The 8,521-nt window shown below is 40.4% G+C and overlaps 1 pseudogene; it reads left to right on the top strand.

Annotated features, from left to right (window-relative positions):
• Nucleotides 1–5,653: 5,653 nt before the first annotated feature.
• LOC101719898 (UDP-GalNAc:beta-1,3-N-acetylgalactosaminyltransferase 1-like) lies at nucleotides 5,654–6,649 on the top strand (annotated as a pseudogene).
• Nucleotides 6,650–8,521: the final 1,872 nt, after the last annotated feature.

The following is an 8,521-nucleotide window of genomic DNA, read 5'->3' as shown; positions in this document are numbered from 1 at the left end:
TCTCAGCTACTTCTAAAGTTAACACTGAGTCCTTTGCAACACTCATCTGGCCTGGAGTATGGGAGTGCCATGGCTTCTTTATTCAGCTGCTGCAAAGTCCCATAATTATTAAATAGGTCTTTCTCTTTCTAAAGAGCCACCAATTATAATTTTTCTTTTTGCAGGTCTGAGTATCCATGTGTTGTCGTGATTGAGAAATCTATTACCATTATTTACATTGATGATGGCTGGAAACCTTCCCTTGGCCCATGCCTCCCTCCGCTTTGGAAGCGTAGGAGCGTTGAATGCCCAGTTTCCTGTGTCCCCTCATCAGTCATCTGGGACATTGGATGCCATGTTATTTGGAGAGTTGTTCAGAAGTTTCTCTCCAGATCGGATAATAAATGACATAGGACTCATGATGTTTTTAAAATACAGCACAGTGTTTTAGGTGCACATGGTAAACCATTAGATGTTTAGATGGAAATGCATTGTTGGGATCCAGGCCTAAAACAAGTCCACAAAGAATTCACCAAACTGGTGAAATTTTGTAAAACTTTTTTTCTGGGATCAAGACTATCAGCTGGCTATGGGAATGAGGACAACAGAAAAGGGTGGACAAAAGATTTACTACTAACAAACTACCACTTAAAAGCACACTCACAGAACATCTCCCATTTATTTATGGTAATAGTAGAAAGACCAGAGTTTCAGCCTTTTCTTGTGAGTAGTTTCTATTCTGACTGCAGTTGTGAAGCTGGAAAGGTGACCTTTGCGTGACAGCATACTCGGCTGAACTAATCATAACTCTGTGTGCATTCTTTGTCACTTGTTTTTGACCAGAATCACAGGATGTTATTAAACACATTGTAATGGAATGGATATCTGATAAGGGAAAAATCATTCAGAAAGAGAAATAAATAGGACCAGGAAGAGCAGGATGTCACGGAGATTGGGAAGCACCAAAGCGTTTGGCCACATTTCCTTTGCCCTTTTAATCAGGCCTTGACCGATATGAGATAAATAAAAGCTAAGTCGCCTCCTCTTATCTTCTAAGCATCCAATACCAAGTCCCTGACTTTCTGGACATCATGTTCTCATCTATAAGCCTTCCTCCAAGGGCAGGGGTTGTGGCACAACTTCAGCATGGAGTTTGATATATGGAATAATTCCTCCCCCAATAATTTCTTTGGTTTTAGGGAACAGAAAACACAAGACAGGGGAAAGGGAGACAGAAGTGGATCTAAATGAGGGAGATATAATTAACTGTCCCTCTCATTTTAAGAATTCCACCTAATTTCTACTTCCCAGGAGCATAGAATAAGTAGTTTTTCTTCTTTATTTAAAAAAAGAATTAATTTGATTTTTCTAATTGGAACACTTTCTGCCTGCTGATTACCAGTTGGAGTTGGAATCATGAATAAAAGCTTAGAATTACAATTCAAGAGAATCATGTCATGAGATAATTAAGTGATCTGCAAAGGAAAAGAAGCAAGTATGGATCAGATGGAGGAAAAGTGGGAGCTTCTGGGCTTTTCATCAGAGTGGTGCTGGGGTATAATGTGGGGCATGTGACAGATGATCAGAGATGTGAGTGTCACTTCAGGTGCACAGTCTGTGGCAAATGTGAGTGGCCAGGCCCGAGAGGGCCAGGAGTGACCAACAGGATATAGAATGTGTGTCTCCCTGGGCCCTAACTCTATTCTACCTTGCTCCAAGTGGGTCATTTCCTACCCTGGACCACATGCTATGTGGAATCGGTGCCCACCAGAGGAAAGGAATTATCACCAAGACAGTCCTGGGAACAGATGGTGGATATGAATTGGGCAGGGAATGACCTGATGGTGGCTTGCCCTTGTGGCCTCTCTGACCCCTTGTGTAGCACAAGACAGGTGCAAAGACTGGGCAAAGGCAAGTCCAGTGTGGATGTAGGAGGAGCAGGGAGTGATGGGGCCAGGTGGCCACTTGGAAACCCTCCTCTGAGACTCTCTGTCCAGGACCTGAGAAACTCTGGGAAGGCTGCCCTCATCACCTCTGCCACTCATAGATGGTGACACGATTGCAGAGAAGGAGACTGAGCCCACAGGGAAAACTGCCAGGCATAAGAGAAACTTAAGCACTGTGGAAACACAGCAGTCTCTAAGATCTACATCAGAGGAAGCAGTAAGAACAAGAGAAGCTATTTGGCACATGCGGAAAGGTCAGTGAGGGTACCAGAGATGCAAAAGAGTAGAAAACACTGTGTCAGTCAGCATTTTATTACTGTAACAAAATACCTGAGAGAGATTATATAAAAGGAGAGAGGCTTATTTTGGCTCATAGTTTCAGGAGTTTCAGTCCATGGCTCCTTGGCTCTGTTTTTCCTGGGTCTGTGGTGGGTAAAGCATCATAGTGGGGAGGGAATGGTGGAGTAGAGCTGGTCACAGTGGCAGATGAGAGTAGAAAGACAGGGAAGAAGGGGCTGGGACAAAGGATACTCTTCAAGGACATGCCCACCTCCCAGAGCCCCAGCACTTCCCAGGTGGCCCTTAGGCTCTGAATCTATTAATCCATCAACAAGGTCACAGCCCTTGTGATCTAATCACTTCCTGAAGCCCCCCTCTGAACTAGGGACCAAACTTTCAACTCAGCTCTTGGAGGACATTTCAGATGCATACCAAGCCAGGAGCAAAACTCCTGTGGATTACACTATGGTTAAAATGAAGAAACGGGGATGAGATGTATCTTTCTCCTGAAACAGCAGTAGGAAAAAAATAACAACAAGAAGAAAGAAAGATAAATAAAAACCAAAGTTTTATTGGACATCAGACAATGGAAGACAGTGATCTTAAGAGGTGGGAAGTAGATTGCCATCCCGGTGATCACCCATCCAATCAGACTTCCTAGAGCAAGTTTCCCAGGAGTGGGATGAGCAGGGGCCACTGAGACAGAGTCCAGAGGACTGCCTGAGTTAAGAAAAAGTTAGGATTAGGAAGACTGGAGTGGCCAGAGTTCATACCACAGCGAGCCAGAGGAGAAAGCTAAACAGAGAAGACTCCAGAGACTCACAGATTCTTTAGGAGCATATTGGTCAAGTTTACATGCTAAAAGAGCACTTGATCCCAGAGAAAAGATGACAGCAAAGGATTGGAGAAAGCAGTACCCCATGGTCACACATGTTCCAGGACAATACTGTTCTAGCCAGCCAAACTGGAAAAGTCAATTATTTCAAGGAAATTGGGCAGAGTGTTCAGAAGGATCTTCCTGCAGTAAAGGGAAATAGCTACCCTACATTGAGATCTAATTCAGAACCACCCAAAAAAGTGTAAAACAAGAGCCAAATGGCTCAAATAATTTATAAGTAACATAACCTCATCTCAAAATAAAGTTTAAGAAGATTTATAGAAATAAAAAAATAGATAGCACCCAAAAGGTAAAATTCAGTATTTGGTATTCAATCAAAATTATCAGAAATGGGAAGGAAAGATGACTAGACACAAAATAAAGAGAATAATAATCAGAGCCAAACCAGAGCTGACAAAGCGTTTATGGTGTGGGGAAAATTTAAGCAGTAATTATAACTATTCTACATATTCTAAAAGTGATGGAGACATAGAGATAGAAAAATACTTAAGCAAGACTCCTAGAGATGAAAACTACAATACCAGAAATGAAAAATACACAGAAGGGCTCATTACAGACTAGACATGGAAGAAGAAACCTCAAAGGCACAATAGCCACAAACTGCACAAGAGGAAACACCAAGAGACAAGACGTTTTCAGAACTGGAAAGGGCACTAGTGGGCTGGGAGTTGGGCTCAAGTAGCTTAACACACAGGTGTCTGAAGTCCTCAACAGGAGGTAGAAAGGATATTTCAATAAATACAGGCAAAAATCTAAGCTTAAGGAACTAGAACCCCCAGATTCAGGAAGCTCAATAAATCCCAGAAGGAGCAGTGTTTAAAAGAACCACACGGAGGCCCATTGTATTCAAAGCTCAAGAATCTATATAGCTGACAGATTAGCAAATGAAAATATATTCTTTTTATATCACAATACAGAGTGTACTTACTATTGTTATTCTATAATCATTTTTGTTATGAGAAATTATTTTTTCATAGAATGACTTTGGTATTTTCTTTATTAATATCTACTTGTATTATATTAAAATAAAAAAATTTAAAAAGAATCTATATAGCAAAACAAAAATATTGACTGTCAAACAAGGCAAATCCATAATATTTGACACCACAAAGAAGGTTACCAATCATACAAAGAACCAAGAAAATACAACCTACAATGAAAAGAAAAACCAATTAATTGGAATTGACCAATCACTGACATAAATATTAGAAGTAACACACAAACAAATCAAAATAGTTGTTACAGTTGTATTCCACATGCTTAGAAAGTTAAGTAGAAGATATGAAAGAAGACCCAAATTAAAGATATAGAATAAAAAATATATAGCATTTGAGATGAAAATTTCTCTGGAAAGGATCATAGCAGACTAAAAATTATAGGAGGAGAGATTAGGGAACTTGAAGACATGGAAAGAGGAAATGAAGTACAGAGGACAAAGGACCCTTTAAGAAATGAATGGAGCATAGGTGAACTGGTGAACAACTTTAAACACACACACACACCCCAGAGGGGAGGAGGAATGGAAGAGAAAATAAGTTTTAAAAAGATAATGGCAAAAAATTTCCAAATTTGATTAAAATTACAAGGCTACCCATCCAAGAAGTAAATTCCAAGCACAAGAAATATGAGGAAAATGGCAGAGACACACCATATTCTAACTACCCAAATGCAAAAAGCAGTCATAAATTTTCCCAGAAAATTGCACAATATTAAACCAGATAGTGGGAAATGACCAGATTATAGGCTGAGTAGAAAAATGTAGGAATGTTAGCAGATTTCTTTCAGGGAACCATGTGATGGAAAAACAGTGGAATCTCATCTTTAAAATACTGTAAAAAAAAAACAAACTCTGTTAACTTAGAAGTCTGTATCTTGTGAAAATATCTTTAAAGAACAATGATGAATGAAAAACTATTATGTACACACAAAATGATAATATAAGGTGAGTCTGATAACGTAAAAGGCACAGAATGAAGACAGCAGGAGGGTAGAGAAGAGAGGTTCAGAAGTGTGTTGTGTAAGCTTCTCATTTTGTAGGTGACATGGTGTGGTCACCTGAAGCAGACCGTGGTAAGTTAAAGATGTACCTGAAGCCGCTCCAACTCTCTGCCCCAAGACAGAAACCAAGAAACCAAGAAAGAAAATCTAAATGATTTACAGTGTGTATGGAGGGGTTCACAGAAAATCTGAGGGTTTTGATTAAAGCGCAGAATACAGAAACCCTGAAAACCTCAGTTAGTGATTTAATCTTTGAAATTCTACAGATGTACATCTTATAAGCAGCATATGACAGGATGTTGAACCAACCTGCAAGAGTCTCTGAATTTATGTAGAAATTTAAGCCTCAGTTTTGTTTTGTCTTTTTGGGTTTTTTTGGTATTGGGGATTGAACTCAGGACTTTTTGCTTGCGAGGCAGGTGGCACTGGTGCCACTGAGCTAAATCCCCAGCCTCAAGCCTCATTTTTGACAACTACATACTGCTACATGTTCACTTGGTAAAACTAAAGGTCTTTCACTCAGAAGAGCTAAATCAGGAAGAGGCTGTGCCTTATGTGGTCCCAGCTGTCCTGGCTGGACCTGGATATCCCCTCCTGGCTGTATGTCCCTGAGGTCCTTCAGTGGAGCTGCCAGCTGTTGCTCCTGACTTTCCTGGTGCTGTGGCATCTCACCCTCCCTACTACGGCAGTGTGATGGAGCCTGTAAACTGGATGGATCTCTACAAGTACAAGGCACTTCGTAGACAAGACTTTTGCCTCACACAAGAGGATTCACATTGCTTTCAGCAAAACCTGCTTCTTCTCCCCTCTAGTGATCTCACACACCTCAGACATGAAAGCCAGACAGGCTGCCTTTGGAGCCCCTTGGGGAAAAGATGTGTTGGTGGGGATTGGGGTTTCTAACATTTCTCTTATTAGGCCAACAGGGTGAAAGAAAGACAAAATGTGATCCTTGTCCCTCGAAAGTGAGCATCTTCTTTATGGTGACAATATGACATGATTTATGGACATGTGATAAGCTGACACCAAAGACCATTATGACATTCAGGTGGGCAACTGAGTTTTATCCCAATGCCAAGCACACCATGAAGATAGACACTTATGTTTTCACTGATACCTGGTATTTGGTGAAGTCCCTTTTAAACTTAAACCACCCACAGACATTTTCACGGATTATCCTCCAATTGCTAAGTGTTCATATAGAGGGTTTTACCAAGAAACCTGCATTTCATTCCAGGAGTATTCTTGCAAGGTGTTCCCTGCTTGCTGCAATGGGGTGGGTGATAAAATAATTAGAGATTTGGTGTTGAGGATCTATGAAATGCTGGGCCACATCAAGCCATCTTGTTGGAAGATGTTTATGTCAGAGTCTGTTGGGATTTCTTAGGAGTGGTCATTTATATTCCAGAAGACTCACTCCTTTTATTTTCATATAGAATCCATTTGGAAATGTCAACTGGGACATGTGATTTCAACCCATGGCTTTTCCTGTGGGGAAACAATCCCCTGTTGGCTGGTTATGGTAAGGAACACCATGTGCCATCACTAACCTCACACTCTGCTGAAGCCCAGGGCAGAACTGGGTACGTGGTGGACAGTGTTAACATTGCTGCTGGGGAACATTCTCAGGGAGCCTCAGGTCAATGCTGACTCACACTGGGCTGGAACACACAGAACTCTTAGACTGGTGATCGGGGTGCTATGCTTTATTTTAACAAAATTCAGTAGTGGTCCTTTAAGGATGATAGAGGAATTAAACATCTTATAAAGGAATTGGAAGTTTTTGCTAATACTATTAGAACCAAAAATTCGAGCATGTTATTCTATAGACTAGAATTTCTTAAATAAGTTTCCCTAGATTGTAAGCTTATTACTCCACAATAATACAATGTGGAGACAGTTCTGTTTATTGAACTGTGTACTCATTTAAGGGTTTAGTGTGTATCTTGGATGGGTTACCAATTTAAATGTGTGTGTGTGTGTGTGTGTGTGTGTGTGTGTGTAAAGCTCCACTGAAATTATACTGAATTAAATCATCTAGTTTGGTCATTCAGAAGATACTTCAAGACTGCAACATTTCAGAGTTATCAGTTATTATTTAGTATTACTCTAGACTTCCTAGGTGTTTGAACGTTAGGGTGGTTCCAACCCTGTAGAAATAGAATGGTGAATCAATTTTCATATTTTAACTTTGTTCCAGTTACTTCATTGGTCAATTTAATATAGATGCCCATTTAATGTGAAGCTCGAAGTTTGCTGCATGTTTTACTGTAAAGAAGAATTAAAGCAAGAAAATCTGAGTTATTTTCTTGCCTGTAGAATATAGTCCCCAGTGTTGTTCGATGTCACTTTACCTGTCTCTTTTTTCCACCCAGATCTTGGGAATGACGTGGGCTGCTTGCTGGGTGGTGTGCTCACTTTTGGAAGGACTCAGAAAGCACAGGAGAAGGGAGAGAACCTGATGAGAAAGTGCTGTGAAAACAGCATCATACTCTGGAATTCAAGAGGTAAGGAGAGGCACAGCCACCCATGGTACATTGTCAATCTGCCCGCATGCTTCTTCATTAACAACTAATTTGTGAATGAAAAAGAGAAAAGGGGGAAAAAGAATTAATTTTAAAGTTCCATCCAAAGGAAAGCAAAATGTGGCAAGAAAAAGTAACATAAAACAGATAATCCAAATATAAAGCCCTGAAGATAGTATATTTACCCTAACATACCATTCATCGCATTGAAGATCAATGGACTCAAAGCGTCAAATAAAAGGCAAAAAGTATGTGGGTAATTAAAAAATAAAATAGCAGCCAACTCTGCTGTTTAGAAGTGACATGTTTACAAATAACGGAGGCAGAAAGGTTGAAAGTAAACAGATGGAAAAGATGTATTTTGCAAACACCCCACAGTTCCCAGCCTGTGCACTGAGGTGTCCCATGATGGGAGGATGCACAGGGACATCTGTGCCCCCTGCAAGTCTCTCAACTCCAGGTAGTTTCCATGTGAGATCTCTATGTTCATTTTGGTGATGTTGTATCTTTGTGAAGTTGATCTTTCAGCAGTTGCTGTGATAATAAAGCAAATATTGTGCAAAATCCTTTTTAATCAGAGGTGAGGGGATTGGTCTCTGATCTGATTCCAAGTTCTGAAATGTTTTGCTGTGACCGACCGCTGCCATGGCCTTAGGACCTAAGTCCTAAGTCATGTGGAGCTAACTGTTTAATAAATGGAACTGTTGGGTTTCATTTTTTCTTTCATGGATGTTGCATAGTATAAAGTGTTGAATGCACCTGGAAGATATGGCAATTCTAACATAGCCTCAAATTGTGGTGAGTACCTCCTGACAGGGCGATTATAGGGAGTCCAAGTCAAAAATTTCAAACATGCTGGGGAATGTCAGAAATATCTCTCTCATCTGAAGAAATGG

Source organism: Heterocephalus glaber, unplaced genomic scaffold (assembly GCF_053883595.1).
Source record: "Heterocephalus glaber isolate CG9 unplaced genomic scaffold, H.glaber_assembly_v1.0 deba00000818, whole genome shotgun sequence".
NCBI classification, from domain to species: Eukaryota; Metazoa; Chordata; class Mammalia; order Rodentia; family Bathyergidae; genus Heterocephalus; species Heterocephalus glaber.
Note: the sequence above shows the minus strand (reverse complement) of the source record. Positions and strands in the feature narration are given on the sequence as shown.